The 18,204-nt window shown below is 44.6% G+C and overlaps 1 protein-coding gene across 2 annotated transcripts in view; it reads left to right on the top strand.

Moving 5' to 3' along the window:
• Positions 1-18,204, top strand: part of cd276 (CD276 molecule) — a 553,579-nt gene that overhangs the window by 366,958 nt on the left and 168,417 nt on the right. The window lies entirely within an intron of this gene.

Genomic DNA, 18,204 nt, shown 5'->3' on the forward strand with positions numbered 1-18,204 from the left:
AAGTAGGGGTCGTAAATGAACGAACTAGTCCGAGGGGGTTGAAGCAATCGACTTCAAACTTGGTCAGCTGGTAGAAACAAAATCAAGGATGAAAAGTTATTAAAGGTTTTGTATAATCTTTAACGGTTTGGACGTGGCGAGCTTTCAAAATTTTGTGCCTCGCCGTCAAACAGGAAGTTGTTAATAACTTGACTGCAAGTGATCCAATATGCACCAAACTTCACATGTCTGATGAGAGTCCCGCCCCAAACACATCTACATGTCAATATTCATTCTAAATCACAGCGCCACCTAGTGGTGGCAGGAAACTTTATGTTTTACGCTACGATGGCTCAAGACCAGCCAGTTGATCGGATCCACTTCAAATTTGGTCAGGAAAGCCTCAAGATGTTGATGTTGGTCTGGAGCGAACGCCATGACTCTCTGTCAAAAGCTGTTGCCGTGGCGACGCAGACACTGTCGAGTGACATTTTTTTTTCGCCATCAGAATTAAAAGTGCTGTAACTCCACTGTACAAGTTCCTATCTTCACCAAATTCATACAGTTTGATGACTGTCCAGCTCTGAAGACATGTACGTGGCAATTTTGAACCATAGTCATAGCGCCACTTACTGGCTGGAGGAGGTACATGTCTTCTTTCTCGGACGTCTCTCTCTCAGCAGGTTAACCACAGGCACCTCAAATTTGAGCCAAACATTCTCAAGATGTGGTTGATGCAAAGGTATGAAGGTCTTGAGGTTTCGCCAAACGCTGTCACTGTGGCGACGCCCTGTTCGCCATGAAACACGAATTTGATTTCCGAGATTACACATGCGTGCACACTCACCAAATTTGGCATACACGTCAGGAGGCCTACAATGAATAATCTTATTGGGGTAACAGGTTTGGATGGGCCAAAATGGCTCTACGGCGCCCCCTACAAAACTTTGACGGACTAGCCCCCGGTGTACGTATTACCTACATCTACCAAATTCGCTATACTTATGCGGGACGATAGGACCTACAAAAAAGCCTCTTGGAGCGTTGACCTAAACCCAACAGGAAGTCGGCCATTTTGAATTAAGTGTCAAAATTTCAGCCATTTATAGGGGTCGTAAATGAGCGAACTAGTCCGAGGGGGTCAAAGCGATCGACTTCAAACTCGGTCAGCTGGTGGAAACACTATTCAAGATGAAAAGTTATCAAAAGCTTTATATAATCTTTTACGATTTACCCGTGGCGAGTTGTCAAAGTTCAGTGTCCCGCCATGGCACCGAAAGTTCTTCTAAGTTCACTGTAGATTCTATAGTGTGTTTCACACTTTTCATGTTTTGTCTGAAAAGCCTCAAGACCTTCACAGTGAAGTCAACACTTAATATACTGGAATACAGGACGTCATTAGCGGCCGTTTTCTAGCGCAACATGGGAGACGCGGGAAGTGACGTGCAAGTCCTTCACGCGCTGTCCAAACTACATGCACGTTCTGAGCCGCGTGGAAGGGTCGGAGTCCGGCGGCGGGACGGAGCCGCCGCACGCCCTGACGAGCGCGGACGTGCGAGGGCCCTCCAACGCTGCTTGCAGCTTTAATTATTATTATTATTTTTCTTGTGTATTTACAAAGGCTAATTTGGGTGCCTGAACATGCACGAAAACTCAGGAAAATTTGCACAAAATTCAAGCACATCAAAAATTTTCGTATTTCATGGGTTTCGTAAACGGGCGTGAAAAAATGGCTCTATAGCGCCACCAAAACTCAGCCCCGGAACTGCGTATAATGTACATGTACGAAAGTTGTAGGGTATATGTATGGTTTCAAGACGCATAGAAAAGTCTCTTGGAGGTATGCCTTAAAACCAACAGGAAGTCAGCCATTTTGGATTTTATGGCGAAAAGCAGGGGTCGTAAATGAACGAACTCGTCCGAGGTGGTTGAAGCTATCAACTTCAAACTTGGTCAGGTGATAGAAACAATATCAAGGATGAAAAGTTATCAAAGGTTTTGTATAATCTTTAACGGTTTGGGCGTGGTGAGCTCTCAAAATTCTGAGCCTTGCCGTCAAACAGGAAGTTGTTAATAACTTGACTGCACGTGATCCAATATGCACCAAACTTCACATGTCTGATGAGAGTCCCGCCCCGAACAGGTGTACGTGTCAATATTCATTCTAAGTCACAGCGCCACCTGGTGGTGACGGGAAACATTATGTTTTACGCTATTATGGCTCAAGACCAGCCAGTTGATCGGATCCACTTCAAATTTGGTCAGGAAAGCCAGAAGATGTTGATGTTGGTCTGGAGCGAACGCCGTGAGTCTCCGTCAAAAGCTGTTGCTGTGGCGATGCAGACACTGTCAAGTGAAATTTTATTTTCGCCATCAAAATTAAAAGTGCTGTAACTCCACTGTACAAGGTCCTATCTTCACCAAATTCATACAGTTTGATGACTGTCCAGCTCTGAAGACATGTATGTGGCCATTTTGAACCATAGTCATAGCGCCACCTACTGGCGTGAGGAGGTACATGTCTTCTTTCTCGCACGTCTCTCTCTCAGCAGGTTAACCGCAGACACCTCAAATTTGAGCCAAACATTCTGAAGATGTGGTTGATGCAAAGTTATGAAGGGCTTGAGGTTTTGCCAAACGCTGTCGCCATGGCGACGCCCTGTTCGCCATGAAACACGAATTTAATTTCCACACTTACGCATACGTGCAGTGTCACCAAATTTGGCATACACGTCAGGAGGCCTAAAATGAATAATCTTATTGGGTTAACAGGTTTGGGTGGGCCAAAATGGCTCTACGGCGCCCCCTACAAAACTTTGACGAACTAGCCCCCGGGCTACGTTTTACCTACATCTACCAAATTCGGGATGCTTATGCGGGACGATCGGACCTGCAAAAAAGCCTCTTGGAGCATTGACCTAAACCCAACAGGAAGTCGACCATTTTGAATTAAGTGTCAAAATTTCAGCCATTTATAGGGGTCGTAAATGAGCGAACTAGTCCGAGGGTGTCGAAGCGATCGACTTCAAACTCGGTCAGCTGGTGGAAACACTATTCAAGATGAAAAGTTATCAAAAGCTTTATATAATCTTTTACGGTTTGGGCGTGGCGAGCTTTCAAAGTTCAGTGTCTCGCCATGGCACCGAAAGTTCTTCTAAGTTCACTGTAGATTATCCAGTGTGTTTCACACTTCTCATGTTTTGTCTGAGAAGCCTCAAGACCTTCACAGTGTAGTCAACACTTCATATACTGGAATATAGGACGTCATTAGCGGGCGTTTTCTCGCGCAACATAGGGGACGCGGGAAGTGACGTGCAAGTCCTTCACGCGCTGTCCAAACTACATGAACGTTCTGAGTCGCGTGGAAGGGTCGGAGTCCGGTGATGGGACGGAGGTGCGAGGGCCCTCCAACGCTGCTTGCAGCTTTAATTATTATTATTAGGGCCCGAGCACCAAGCGGTGCGAGGACCCTATTGTAACTGTGTGGGGGAAAACGAGCAAGGGAGGAAAACGTGCAAGTACCCAAGAACCAAGAGGTGTACGGACCTCACAGGCCCCGAGCAGGTAGGCCTCGAAAAAATACGTCAAATGAAAAAAACCAGGCGACCAGGGGGCCAAAAACATAGTTGAAACTGAAGGAATTATTATTATTATTATTATTATTATTATTCTTCTCCTCCTTTTTATAAACAATGAATCGCTAATTTGGGGGCCTGAACATGCACGAAAACTCACCAAAATTTGCACAAAATTCAGACATGGCGAAAAATTACGTATTTTAAAGGTTTCGCAAATGGCCGTGGCAAAATGGCTCTGTAGCGCCACCTAAACTCAGCCCCGGAACTGCGTTTTATGTACATGTACGAAATTCGGTGGGTTCGTGTATCTCTTCAGGACGAACAAAAAAGTCTCTTGGAGCGATGACCTAAACCCAACAGGAAGTCAGCCATATTGGATTTTTCACGCATTTTTGGCGATTTACAGGGGACGTAAATGAACGAACTAGTCCGAGGGGGTTCAAGCGATCGACGTCAAACTTGGTCAGCTGGTAGAGAAGGCCTCAATGATGAAAAGTTATTAAAAGTCTTGTTATTACTTTAACGGTTTGGCCGTGGCGAGCTGGCAAAGTTCAGTGTCTCGCCATGACTCGCCATCAAACAGGAAATTGTTAATAACTTGACTGTACGTGATCCAATCAGCACCAAACTTGACATGTCTGATGAGAGTCCCGCCCTGAAGACGTCTACATGTCAATATTCATTCAAAGTCATAGCGCCACCTGGTGGTGACAGGAAACTTTATGTTTTACGCTATGATGGCTCAAGACCAGCCAGTTGATCGGATCCACTTCAAATCTGGTCAGGAAAGCCAGAAGATGTTGGTGTTGGTCTGGAGCGAACGTTGTGAGTCTCCGTCAAAAGCTGTTGCCGTGGCGACGCAGACACTGTCGATTGAAATTTTTTTTACGCCATGAAAATTGAAAGTGCTGTAACTCCACTGTACAAGGTCCTATCTTCACCAAATTCATACAGTTTGATGACTGTCCGCCTCTGAAGACATGTACGTGGCCATTTTGAACCATAGTCATAGCGCCACCTACTGGCTAGAGGAGGTACATGTCTTCTTTCTCGGACGTCTCTCTCTCAGCAGGTTAACCACAGACACTTCAAATTTTAGCCAAACATTCTCAAGACGTGGTTGATGCAAAGTTATGAAGGGCTTGAGGTTTCGCCAAACGCTGTCACCGTGGCGACGCCTTGTTCGCCATGAAAATCGAACGTAATTTCGAAGCTTATGCATGCGTGCACACTCACCAAATTTGGCATGCACGTCAGGAGGCCTAAAATGAGTAATCTTATTTAGTTCACGGGTTTCGGTGGGCCAAAATGGCTCTATGGCGCCCCCTACAAAACTTTGACGAACTAGCCCCCGGTCTACGTTTTACCTACATGTACCAAATTCGGTATACATATGCGGGACCATAGGACCTACAAAAAAGCCTCTTGGAGCATTGACCAAAACCCAACAGGACGTCGGCCATATTGGATTTTTCACACATTTTTGGCGATTTACAGGGGACGTAAATGAACAAACTACTCCGAGGGGGTTCAAGCGATCGACTTCAAACTTGGTCAGCTGGTACAAACAATATCAAGGATGAAAAGTTATCAAAGGTTTGATATAATCTTTAACGGTTTGGGCGTGGCGAGCTGGTAAAGTTCAGTGTCTCGCCATGACTCGTCATCAAACAGGAAATTGTTAATTACTTGACTGTACGTGATCCAATCAGCACCAATCTTGACATGTTTGATGAGAGTTCCGCCCTGAAGACGTCTACATGTTAATATTCATTCAAAGTCATAGTGCCACCTAGTGGCAGGAGGAAGTGCATGTTTTATTCTCAGACGTTTCTCTCTCAGCAGGTTGATCACAGACACCTCAAATTTGATCCAAACATTCCCACTACATGGATGATGCAAAGTTATGAAGCTCTTGACGTTTTGTCAGATGCTGTCACCATGGCAACGCTGTTCGCCATGGAACAGGAAATTGCTGTAACTTCAGTGTACATTATCCAATCTCTTTCAAACTTGTCACGCTTAATAAGAGTCCCGGCCTGAAGACATCTAGATGCCAATTAGTGACCACAGTCATTGCGCCACCTGGTGGAAACAGGAAGTAACACGTCTATGGCAATGATCATTTGATTTGCATGAAATTTTCACAGTGTAGTCAACACTTCATATACTGGAATACAGGATGTGATTAGTGACTGTTCTCTAGCGCCACATAGAGGACGCAGGAAGTGACGTGTAAGTCCTTCACGCGCTGTCCAAACTACATGAACGTTCTGAAAGCGCATGGAAGGGTCGGAGTCCAGTAACGGGACGGAGCCGCCGCACGCCCCGACGCGCGCGGAGGTGCGAGGGCCCTCCAACGCTGCTTGCAGCTTTAATTATTATTATTATTCTTCTTTTTATCCACAATGAATCGCTAATTTGGGGGCCTGAACATGCACGAAAACTCACCAAACTTTGCACAAAATTCAGACATGGCGAAAAATTACGTATTTTAAAGGTTTCGCAAATGGCCGTGGCAAAATGGCTCTGTAGCGCCACCTAAACTCAGCCCCGGAACTGCGTTTTATGTACATGTACGAAATTCGGTGGGTTCCTGTATCTCTTCAGGACGAACAAAAAAGTCTCTTGGAGCGATGACCTAAACCCAACAGGAAGTCAGCCATATTGGATTTTTCACGCATTTTTGGCGATTTACAGGGCACGTAAATGAACGAACTAGTCCGAGGGGGTTCAAGCGATTGACTTCAAACTTGGTCAGCTGGTAGAGAAGGCATCAATGATGAAAAGTTATTAAAAGTCTTGTTATTACTTTAACGGTTTGGGCGTGGCGAGCTGGCAAAGTTCAGTGTCTCGCCATGACTCGCCATCAAACAGGAAATTGTTAATAACTTGACTGTACGTGATCCAATCAGCACCAAACTTCACATGTCTGATGAGAGTCCCGCCCCGAACACGTCTACGTGTCAATATTCATTCAAAGTCACAGCGCCACCTGGTGGTGACAGGAAACTTTATGTTTTACGCTATGATGGCTCAAGACCAGCCAGTTGATCGGATCCACTTCAAATTTGGTCAGGAAAGCCAGAAGATGTTGGTGTTGGTCTGGAGCGAACGCCGTGAGTCTCCGTCAAAAGCTGTTGCCGTGGCGACGCAGACACTGTCGATTGAAATTTTTTTTACGCCATGAAAATTGAAAGTGCTGTAACTCCACTGTACAAGGACCTATCTTCACCAAATTCATACAGTTTGATGACTGTCCGGCTCTGAAGACATGTACGTGGCCATTTTGAACCATAGTCATAGCGCCACCTACTGGCTAGAAGAGGTACATGTCTTCTTTCTCGGACGTCTCTCTCTCAGCAGGTTAACCACAGACACTTCAAATTTTAGCCAAACACTCTCAAAACGTGGTTGATGCAAAGTTATGAAGGGCTTGAGGTTTCGCCAAACGCTGTCACCGTGGCGACGCCTTGTTCGCCATGAAAATCGAACGTAATTTCGAAGCTTATGCATACGTGCACACTCACCAAATTTGGCATGCACGTCAGGAGGCCTAAACTGAGTAATCTTATTTAGTTCACGGGTTTCGGTGGGCCAAAATGGCTCTATGGCGCCCCCTACAAAACTTTGACGAACTAGCCCCGGGTCTACGTTTTACCTACATGTACCAAATTCGGTATACATATGTGAGACCATAGGACCTACAAAAAAGCCTCTTGGAGCATTGACCTAAACCCAACAGGACGTCGGCCATATTGGATTTTTCACACATTTTTGGCGATTTACAGGGGACGTAAATGAACGAACTAGTCCGAGGGGGTTCAAGCGATCGACTTCAAACTTGGTCAGCTGGTACAAACAATATCAAGGATGAAAAGTTATCAAAGGTTTGATATAATCTTTAACGGTTTGGGCGTGGCGAGCTGGTAAAGTTCAGTGTCTCGCCATGACTCGCCATCAAACAGGAAATTGTTAATAACTTGACTGTACGTGATCCAATCAGCACCAATCTTGACATGTCTGATGAGAGTCCCGCCCTGAAGACGTCTACATGTCAATATTCATTCAAAGTCATAGCGCCACCTAGTGGCAAGAGGAAGTGCATGTTTTATTCTCAGACGTTTCTCTCTCAGCAGGTTGATCACAGACACCTCAAATTTGATCCAAACATTCCCACTACATGGATGATGCAAAGTTATGAAGCTCTTGACGTATTCTCAGACGCTGTCACCATGGCAACGCTGTTCGCCATGGAACAGGAAATTGCTGTAACTTCAGTGTACATTATCCAATCTCTTTCAAACTTGTCACGCTTAATAAGAGTCCCGGCCTGAAGACATCTAGATGCCAATTAGTGACCACAGTCATTGCGCCACCTGGTGGCAACAGGAAGTAACACGTCTACGGCAATGATCATTTGATTTGCATGAAATTTTCACAGTGTAGTCAACACTTCATATACTGGAATACAGGATGTGATTAGTGACTGTTCTCTAGCGCCACATAGGGGACGCAGGAAGTGACGTGTAAGTCCTTCACGCGCTGTCCAAACTACATGAACGTTCTGAAAGCGCATGGAAGGGTCGGAGTCCAACAACGGGACGGGGCCGCCGCACGCCCCGACGCGCGCGGAGGTGCGAGGGCCCTTCAACGCTGCTTGCAGCTTTAATTAGGGCCCGAGCACCAAGCGGTGCGAGGACCCTATTGAAACTGCGTGGGGGAAAAACGAGCAAGGGAGGAAACGTGCAAGTACCCAAGAACCAATAGGTGTACGGACCTCATAGGCCATGAGCAGGTAGGCCTGGGAAAAATACGTGGAATGGAAAAAACCAGGTGACCAGGGGGCCGAAAACATAGTTGAAACTGTGTGGATTATTATTATTATTATTATTAGGGCCCGAGCACCAAGCGGTGCGAGGACCCTATTGTAACTGTGTGGGGGAAAACGAGCAAGGGAGGAAAACGTGCAAGTACCCAAGAACCAAGAGGTGTACGGACCTCACAGGCCCCGAGCAGGTAGGCCTCGAAAAAATACGTCAAATGAAAAAAACCAGGCGACCAGGGGGCCAGAAACATAGTTGAAACTGAAGGAATTATTATTATTATTATTATTATTATTATTATTATTATTATTCTTTTTATAAACAATGAATCGCTAATTTGGGGGCCTGAACATGCACGAAAACTCACCAAAATTTGCACAAAATTCAGACATGGCGAAAAATTACGTATTTTAAAGGTTTCGCAAATGGCCGTGGCAAAATGGCTCTGTAGCGCCACCTAAACTCAGCCCCGGAACTGCGTTTTATGTACATGTACGAAATTCGGTGGGTTCGTGTATCTCTTCAGGACGAACAAAAAAGTCTCTTGGAGCGATGACCTAAACCCAACAGGAAGTCAGCCATATTGGATTTTTCACGCATTTTTGGCGATTTACAGGGGACGTAAATGAACGAACTAGTCCGAGGGGGTTCAAGCGATCGACTTCAAACTTGGTCAGCTGGTAGAGAAGGCATCAACGATGAAAAGTTATCAAAGGTTTGATATAATCTTTAACGGTTTGGGCGTGGCGAGCTGGCAAAGTTCAGTGTCTCGCCATGACTCGCCATCAAACAGGAAATTGTTAATAACTTGACTGTACGTGATCCAATCAGCACCAAACTTGACATGTCTGATGAGAGTCCCGCCCTGAACACGTCTACGTGTCAATATTCATTCTAAGTCACAGCGCCACCTGGTGGTGACAGGAAACTTTATGTTTTACGCTATGATGGCTCAAGACCAGTCAGTTGATCGGATCCACTTCAAATTTGGTCAGGAAAGCCAGAAGATGTTGGTGTTGGTCTGGAGCGAACGCCGTGAGTCTCCGTCAAAAGCTGTTGGCGTGGCGACGCAGACACTGTCGATTGAAATTTTTTTTACGCCATCAAATTTGAAAGTGCTGTAACTCCACTGTACAAGGTCCTATCTTCACCAAATTCATACAGTTTGATGACTGTCCGGCTCTGAAGACATGTACGTGGCCATTTTGAACCATAGTCATAGCGCCACCTACTGGCTAGAGGAGGTACATGTCTTCTTTCTCGGACGTCTCTCTCTCAGCAGGTTAACCACAGACACTTCAAATTTTAGCCAAACATTCTCAAGACGTGGTTGATGCAAAGTTATGAAGGGCTTGAGGTTTCGCCAAACGCTGTCACCGTGGCGACGCCTTGTTCGCCATGAAAATCGAACGTAATTTCGAAGCTTATGCATGCGTGCACACTCACCAAATTTGGCATGCACGTCAGGAGGCCTAAAATGAGTAATCTTATTTAGTTCACGGGTTTCGGTGGGCCAAAATGGCTCTATGGCGCCCCCTACAAAACTTTGACGAACTAGCCCCCGGTCTACGTTTTACCTACATGTACCAAATTCGGTATACATATGCGGGACCATAGGACCTACAAAAAAGCCTCTTGGAGCATTGACCAAAACCCAACAGGACGTCGGCCATATTGGATTTTTCACACATTTTTGGCGATTTACAGGGGACGTAAATGAACGAACTACTCCGAGGGGGTTCAAGCGATCGACTTCAAACTTGGTCAGCTGGTACAAACAATATCAAGGATGAAAAGTTATCAAAGGTTTGATATAATCTTTAACGGTTTGGGCGTGGCGAGCTGGTTAAGTTCAGTGTCTCGCCATGACTCGCCATCAAACAGGAAATTGTTAATAACTTGACTGTACGTGATCCAATCAGCACCAATCTTGACATGTCTGATGAGAGTCCCGCCCTGAAGACGTCTACATGTTAATATTCATTCAAAGTCATAGTGCCACCTAGTGGCAAGAGGAAGTGCATGTTTTATTCTCAGACGTTTCTCTCTCAGCAGGTTGATCACAGACACCTCAAATTTGATCCAAACATTCCCACTACATGGATGATGCAAAGTTATGAAGCTCTTGACGTTTTCTCAGACGCTGTCACCATGGCAACGCTGTTCGCCATGGAACAGGAAATTGCTGTAACTTCAGTGTACATTATCCAATCTCTTTCAAACTTGTCACGCTTAATAAGAGTCCCGGCCTGAAGACATCTAGATGCCAATTAGTGACCACAGTCATTGCGCCACCTGGTGGCAACAGGAAGTAACACGTCTATGGCAATGATCATTTGATTTGCATGAAATCTTCACAGTGTAGTCAACACTTCATATACTGGAATGCAGGATGTGATTAGTGACTGTTCTCTAGCGCCACATAGGGGACGCAGGAAGTGACGTGTAAGTCCTTCACGCGCTGTCCAAACTACATGAACGTTCTGAAAGCGCATGGAAGGGTCGGAGTCCAACAACGGGACGGGGCCGCCGCACGCCCCGACGAGCGCGGAGGTGCGAGGGCCCTCCAACGCTGCTTGCAGCTTTAATTATTATTATTATTATCATTATTATTATTATTATTATTCTGGTGCCAAAACAAATGCAAATTTGAGGGCCTGAACATGCACGAAAAGTCAGGAAAATTTGCACACGCATCAGTCTTGGCGAAAAATTTGATATTTTAGGTGTCTTACAAACGGGCGTGGCAAAATGGCTCTATAGCGCCCTCAAACCTCGAGCCCCGGAACTGCGTTTTAAAAATCTGTATGACATTTGGTGGGTTCATGTATTTCTTCTACACGAACAAAAAAGTCTCTTGGAGGTATGTCCTAAACCCAACAGGAAGTCGGCCATTTTGGATTTTATGGCAATAAGTAGGGGTCGTAAATGAACGAACTAGTCTGAGGGGGTTGAAGCCATCGACTTCAAACTTGGTCAGCTGGTGGAAACAATATCAAGGATGAAAAGTTATTAAAGGTTTGGTATAATCTTTAACGGTTTGGACGTGGCGAGCTCTCAAAATTCTGTGCCTCGCCGTCAAACAGGAAGTTGTTAATAACTTGACTGCACGTGATCCAATATGCACCAAACTTCACATGTCTGATGAGAGTCCCGCCCTGAACACGTCTACATGTCAATGTTCATTCTAAGTCACAGCGCCACCTGGTGGTGACAGGAAAATTTATGTTTTACGCTACGATGGCTCAAGACCAGTCAGTTGATCTGATCCACTTCAAATTTGGTCAGGAAAGCCAGAAGATGTTGATGTTGGTCTGGAGCGAACGACGTGAGTCTCTGTCAAAAGCTGTTGCCATGGCGACGCAGACACTGTCGAGTGAAATTTTTTTTTCGCCATCAGAATTAAAAGTGCTGTAACTCAACTGTACAAGGTCCTATCTTCACCAAATTCATACAGTTTGATGACTGTCCGGCTCTGAAGACATGTACGTGGCCATTTTGAACCATAGTCATAGCGCCACCTACTGGCGGGAGGAGGTACATGTCTTCTTTCTTGGACATCTCTCTCTCAGCAGGTTAATTGCAGACACCTCAAATTTGAGCCAAACATTCTCAAGATGTGGTTGATGCAAACTTATGGGGCCCTTGAGTTTTTGCCAAACGCTGTTGACGTGGCGACGCCCTGTTCGCCATGAAACACGAGTTTGATTTCCACACTTACGCATACATGCAGACTCACCAAATTTGGCATACACGTTAGGAGGCCTAAAATGAATCATCTTATTGGGTTAACACGTTTGGGTGGGCCAAAATGGCTCTACGGCGCCCCCTACAAAACTTTGATGAACTAGCCCCCGAGCTACGTTTCACCTACATCTACCAAATTCGGTATAGTTATGCGGGACGATAGGACCTACAGAAAAGCCTCTTGGAGCATTGACCTAAACCCAACAGGAAGTCGGCCATTTTGAATTAAGTGTCAAAATTGCTGCGATAAATAGGGGTCGTAAATGAATGAACTAGTCCGAGGGGGTTGAAGCCATCGACTTCAAACTTGGTCAGCTGGTAGAAACAATCTCAAGGATGAAAAGTTATCAAAGGCTTTCTGTAATCTTTAACGGTTTGGGCGTGGCGAGCTCTCAAAATTCGGTGCCTCACCGTCAAACAGGAAGTTGTTAATAACTTGACTGTACGTGATCCAATATGCACTAAACTTCACATGTCTGATGAGAGTCTTGCCCTGAACACGTCTACATATCAATATTCATTCTAAGTCACAGCGCCACCTTGTGGCAACAGAAAGTAACATGAATTAACTATCAAAATTTCAGCCATTTATAGGGGTCGTAAATGAGCGAACTACTCCGAGGTGATTGAAGCGATTGACTTCAAACTTGGTCAGCTGGCAGGACAAATATTAAAGATGAAAAGTTCATCAAAAGCTTTATATTATCTTTAACGGTTTGGGCGTGGCGAGCTGTCAAAGTTCTGTGTCTCGCCATGGCACCGAAAGTTCTTCCAAGTTCACTGTAGGTTACCCAGTGTGTTTCACACTTCTCCTGTTTAGTCACAAAAGCCTCAAGACCTTCACAGTGTAGTCAACACTTCATATACTGGAATATAGGACGTCATTAGCGGCCGTTTTCTAGGGCAACATAGGGGATGCGGGAAGTGACGTGTAAGTCCTTCACGCGCTTTCCAAACTACATGAACGTTCTGAGCCGCGTGGAAGGGGCGGAGTCTCCGCACGCCCCGACGCACACAGAGGTGCGAGGGCCCTCCAACGCTGCTTGCAGCTTTAATTATTATTATTATTATTCTGGTGTCAAAACAAACGCAAATTTGAGGGCCTGAACATGCACGAAAAGTCAGGAAAATTTGCACACGAATCAGGCCTGGCGAAAAATTTCGTATTTAATGGGTCTCACAAATGTGCGTGGCAAAATGGCTCTATAGCGCCCCCTAACACTAAAACCCCTACCCCTGGAACTGCAATTTATGTACGTGTACGCAATTTGGTGGGTTCATGTATCACTTAAAGACGCACAAAAAAGTAATTTGGACCAATGACCTAAACCCAACAGGAAGTCGGCCATTTTGGATTTTATGTTAAAAAGTAGGGTTCGTAAATGAACGAACTAGTTTGAGGGGGTTGAAGCGATCGACTTCAAACTTGGTCAGCTGGTAGAAATAATATCAAGGATGAAAAGTTGTTAAAGGTTTGGTATAATCTTTAACGGTTTGGACGTGGCGAGCTGTCAAAAGTTTGTGCCTCGCCGTCAAACAGGAAGTTGTTAATAACTTGACTGTACGTGATCCAATATGCACCAGATTTCACATGTCTGATGAGAGTCCCGCCCCGAACACATCTACATGTCAATATTCATTTTAAGTCATAGCGCCACCTGGTGCTGACAGGAAACTTTATGTTTTGCGCTACGATGGCTCAAGACCAGACAGTTGATCGGATCCACTTCAAATTTGGTTAGGAAAGCCTCAAGATGTTGATGTTGGTCTGGAGCGAACGCCGTGAGTCTCTGTCAAAAGCTGTTGCCGTGGCGATGCAGACACTGTCGATTGACATTTTTTTTTCGCCATCAGAATTAAAAGTGCTGTAACTCCACTGTACAAAGTCCTATCTTCACCAAATTCATACAGTTTGATGACTGTCCACCTTTGAAGACATGTACGTGGCCATTTTGAACCATAGTCATAGCGCCACCTACTGGCGGGAGGCCGTACATGTCTTCTTTCTCGGACGTCTCTCTCTCAGCAGGTTAACCACAGGCACGTCAAGTTTGAGCCAAATATTCTCAAGATGTGGTCGATGCAAGGTTATGAAGGTTTTGAGGTTTCGGCAAACGCTGTCACCGTGGCGACGCCCTGTTCGACATGAAACACGAATTTGATTTCCACACTTACGCATACGTGCAGACTTACCAAATTTGGCATACACGTCAGGAGGCCTAAAATGAATAATCTTATTGGGTGAACAGGTTTGGGTGGGCCAAAATGGCTCTACGGCGCCCCCTACAAAACTTTGACGAACTAGCCCCCAGGCTACGTTTTACCTACATCTACCAAATTTGTTATACTTATGCGGGACGATAGGACCTACAAAAAAGCCTCTTGGAGCATTGACATAAACCCAACAGGAAGTCAGCCATTTTGAATCAAGTGTCAAAATTTCAGCCATTTATAGGGGTCGTAAATGAGCGAACTAGTCCGAGGGGGTTGAAGCGATCGACTTCAAACTCGGTCAGCTGGTAGAAGCAGTATTCACGATGAAAAGTTATCAAAAGCTTTATATAATCTTTTACGCTTTGCCCGTGGCAAGCTGTCAAAGTTCTGTGTCTCGCCATGGAACCGAAAGCTCTTCCAAGTTCACTGTAGATTCTCCAGTGTGTTTCACACTGCTCATGTTTTGTCAGAGAAGCCTCAAGACCTTCACAGTGTAGTCAACACTTCGTATACAGGAATACAGGACGTCATTAGCGGCCGTTTCATAGCGCAACATAGTGACGTGTAAGTCCTTCACGCGCTGTCCAAACTACATGAACGTTCTGGCTCGTGTGGAAGGGTCGGAGTCCGGCGGCGGGACGGAGCCGCCACACGCCCGACGCGCGCGGAGGTGCGAGGGCCCTCCAACGCTGCTTGCAGCTTTAATTATTATTATTATTCTTCTTATCCACAATGAATTGCTAATTTGGGGGCCTGAACATGCACGAAAACTCACCAAAATTTGCACACGCATCAGTCGTGGTGAAAAATTACGTATTTTAAAGGTTTCGCAAATGGGCGTGGCAAAATGGCTCTATAGCGCCCTCAACCCACTGCCCCAGAAGTGCGATTTTTTCACGTGTATGCAATTCGGTGGGTTCGTGTATCTCTTCAAGACGCACAAAAAACTAATTTGGACCAATGACCTAAAACCAACAGGAAGTCGGCCATATTGGATTTTTCACGCATTTTTGGCGATTTACAGGGGACGTAAATGAACGAACTCGTCCAAGGGGGTTCAAGCGATCGACTTGAAACTTGGTCAGCTGGTAGAGAAGGCATCAACGATGAAAAGTTATTAAAAGTCTCTACAGAATTTGAACGGTTTGGGCGTGGCAAGCTGTCAAAGTTCAGTGTCTTGCCATGACTCGCCATCAAACAGGAAGTTGTTAATAACATGACTGTACATGATCCAATCAGCACCAAACTTGACATGTCTGATGAGAGTCCCGCCCTGAACACGTCTACATGTCAATATTCACTCACAGTCATAGCGCCACCTGGTGGCAAGAGAAATGCTATGTTTTACACTATGATGGCTCAAGACCAGCCAGTTGATGGGATCCCCTTCAAATTTGGTCAGGGAAGCCTCAAGATGTTGATGTTGGTCTGGAGCGAACACCGTGAGTCTCCGTCAAAAGCTGTTGCCGTGACGACCAGGCGATTTTGATAATACATTTTCCTTCGCCATGAGCATGCCCATGCCAACATGTACATGCCCATTTTGAACCATAGTCATAGCGCCACCTAGTGGCGGGAGAAAGTGCAAGTTTTTTTCTCGGACGTCTCTCTCTCAGCAGGTTAACCACAGACACCTCAAATTTGATCCAAACATTCCCAAGACATGGATGATGCAAAGTTATGAAGCTCTTGACATTTTGTCAGACGCTGTCACCATGGCAACGCTGTTCGCCATGGAACAGGAAATTGCTATAACTTCAGTGTACATTATCCAATCTCTTTCAAACATGTCACGCTTAATAAGAGTCCCGGCCTGAAGACACCTACATGCCAATTAGTGACCACAGTCATTGCGCCACCTGGTGGCAACAGGAAGTAACCCCTCCGTGCCAATAATCAATTGATTTGCACGACATTTTCACAGTGTAGTCAACACTTCATATACTGGAATACAGGATGTGATTAGTGACTGTTCTCTAGCGCCACATAGGGGACACAGGAAGTGACATGTAACTCCTTCACGCACTGTCCAAAATACATGAAAATTCCGAACCACATGGAAGGGTCAGAGTCCAGCAACAGGACAAAGCCGCCGCACACCCTGACATGCAGGAAGGTGCGAGGGCCCTCCAACGCTGCTTGCAGCTTTAATTATTATTGTTATTATTGTATAATACAGCTCCTCACTCAGAGTGTACATGTTGTTATATATTATTGTTGGTAGTAGTGGTATTATTTGTATCATTATTATTATATAATACAGCTCACTCTGAGTGTACATGTTGTTATACATTATTATTATTATTATATAATACAGCTCACTCTGAGTGTACATGTTGTTATACATTATTGTTATTATTATTATTATTATTAATAAAGTAATTCTGATTATTATTATATAATACAGCTCACTCTGAGTGTACATGTTGTTATATATTATTGTTGGTAGTAGTTTTATTATTTGTATCATTATTATTATATAATACAGCTCACTCTGAGCGTACATGTTGTTATACATTATTATTATTATTATTATTATATAATACAGCTCACTCTGAGTGTACATGTTGTTATACATTATTATTATTATTATTAAAGTAATTCTGATTATTATTATATAATACAGCTCCTCACTCTGAATGTACATGTTATGTTATTATTAGTAGTAGTGGTATTATTTGTATCATTATTATTATTATCATTATTATTACTTTCGTGTTTGAAGTTTATTCTTATTCTTTTGGAGCTGTGTGTAACAAAAAGCAATTTCCCCCTGGGGATTATTAAAGTAATTCTGATTCTGATTCTGATTCTGATTCTTAATACTGTGTATTGCCCCCTTTAACATCAATTACAGCTTGAAGTCTTTTGTGGTAGTTGTGGATGAGGCTCTTTATTTTCTTAGATGGTAAAGCTGCCCATTCGTCTTGGCAAAAAGCCTCCAGTTCCTGTAAATTCTTGGGCTGTCTTGCATGAACTGCATGTTTGAGATCTCCCCAGAGTGGCTCAATGATATTGAGGTCAGGAGACTGAGATGGCCACTCCAGAACCTTCACTTTATTCTGCTGTAGCCAATGACACGTCGACTTGGCCTTGTGTTTTGGATCGTTGTCATGTTGGAACGTCCGAGTACGTCCCATGCGCAGCTTCCGGGCTGATGAGTGCAAATTTTCCTCCAGTATTCTCCGATAACATGCTGCATTCATCTTGCCATCAATTTTGACCAAGTTTCCTGTGCCTTTGTATCTCACACATCCCCAAAACATCAGCGATCCACCTCCGTGTTTCACAGTAGGAATGGTGGACCTTTCATCATGGGCCTTGTTGACTCCTCTCCAAATGTAACGTTTATGGTTGTGGCCAAAAAGTTCAATTTTGGTCTCATCACTCTTTGTTCTTGGTTCCAGAAGTTTTGAGGCTTGTCTCTGTGCTGTTTGGCGTATTGTAAGCGGGATGCTTTGTGGCATTTGTGTAGTAATGACTTTCTTCTGGCGACTAGACCATGCAGCCCATTTTTCTTCAAGTGCCTCCTTATTGTGCATCTTGAAACAGCCACACCACCTTTTTTCAGAGAGTCCTGTATTTCAGCTGAAGTTATTTGTGGGTTTTTCTGTGCATCCCGAACAATTTTCCTGGCAGTTGTGGCTGACATTTTTGTTGGTCTACCTGACCATGGTTTGGTTTCAACAGAATCCCTCATCATCCACTTCTTAATTAGAGTTTGAACACTGCTGATTGGCATTCTCAATTCCTTGGATATCTTTTTATATCCCTTTCCTGTTTTATACAGTTCAATTACCTTTTCCCGCAGATCCTTTGACAATTATTTTGCTTTCCCCATGACTCAGAAACCAGAAACA

The sequence above is a fragment of the Pempheris klunzingeri genome, chromosome 1 (genome assembly GCF_042242105.1).
Source record: "Pempheris klunzingeri isolate RE-2024b chromosome 1, fPemKlu1.hap1, whole genome shotgun sequence".
In the NCBI taxonomy this organism is placed as follows: Eukaryota; Metazoa; Chordata; class Actinopteri; order Acropomatiformes; family Pempheridae; genus Pempheris; species Pempheris klunzingeri.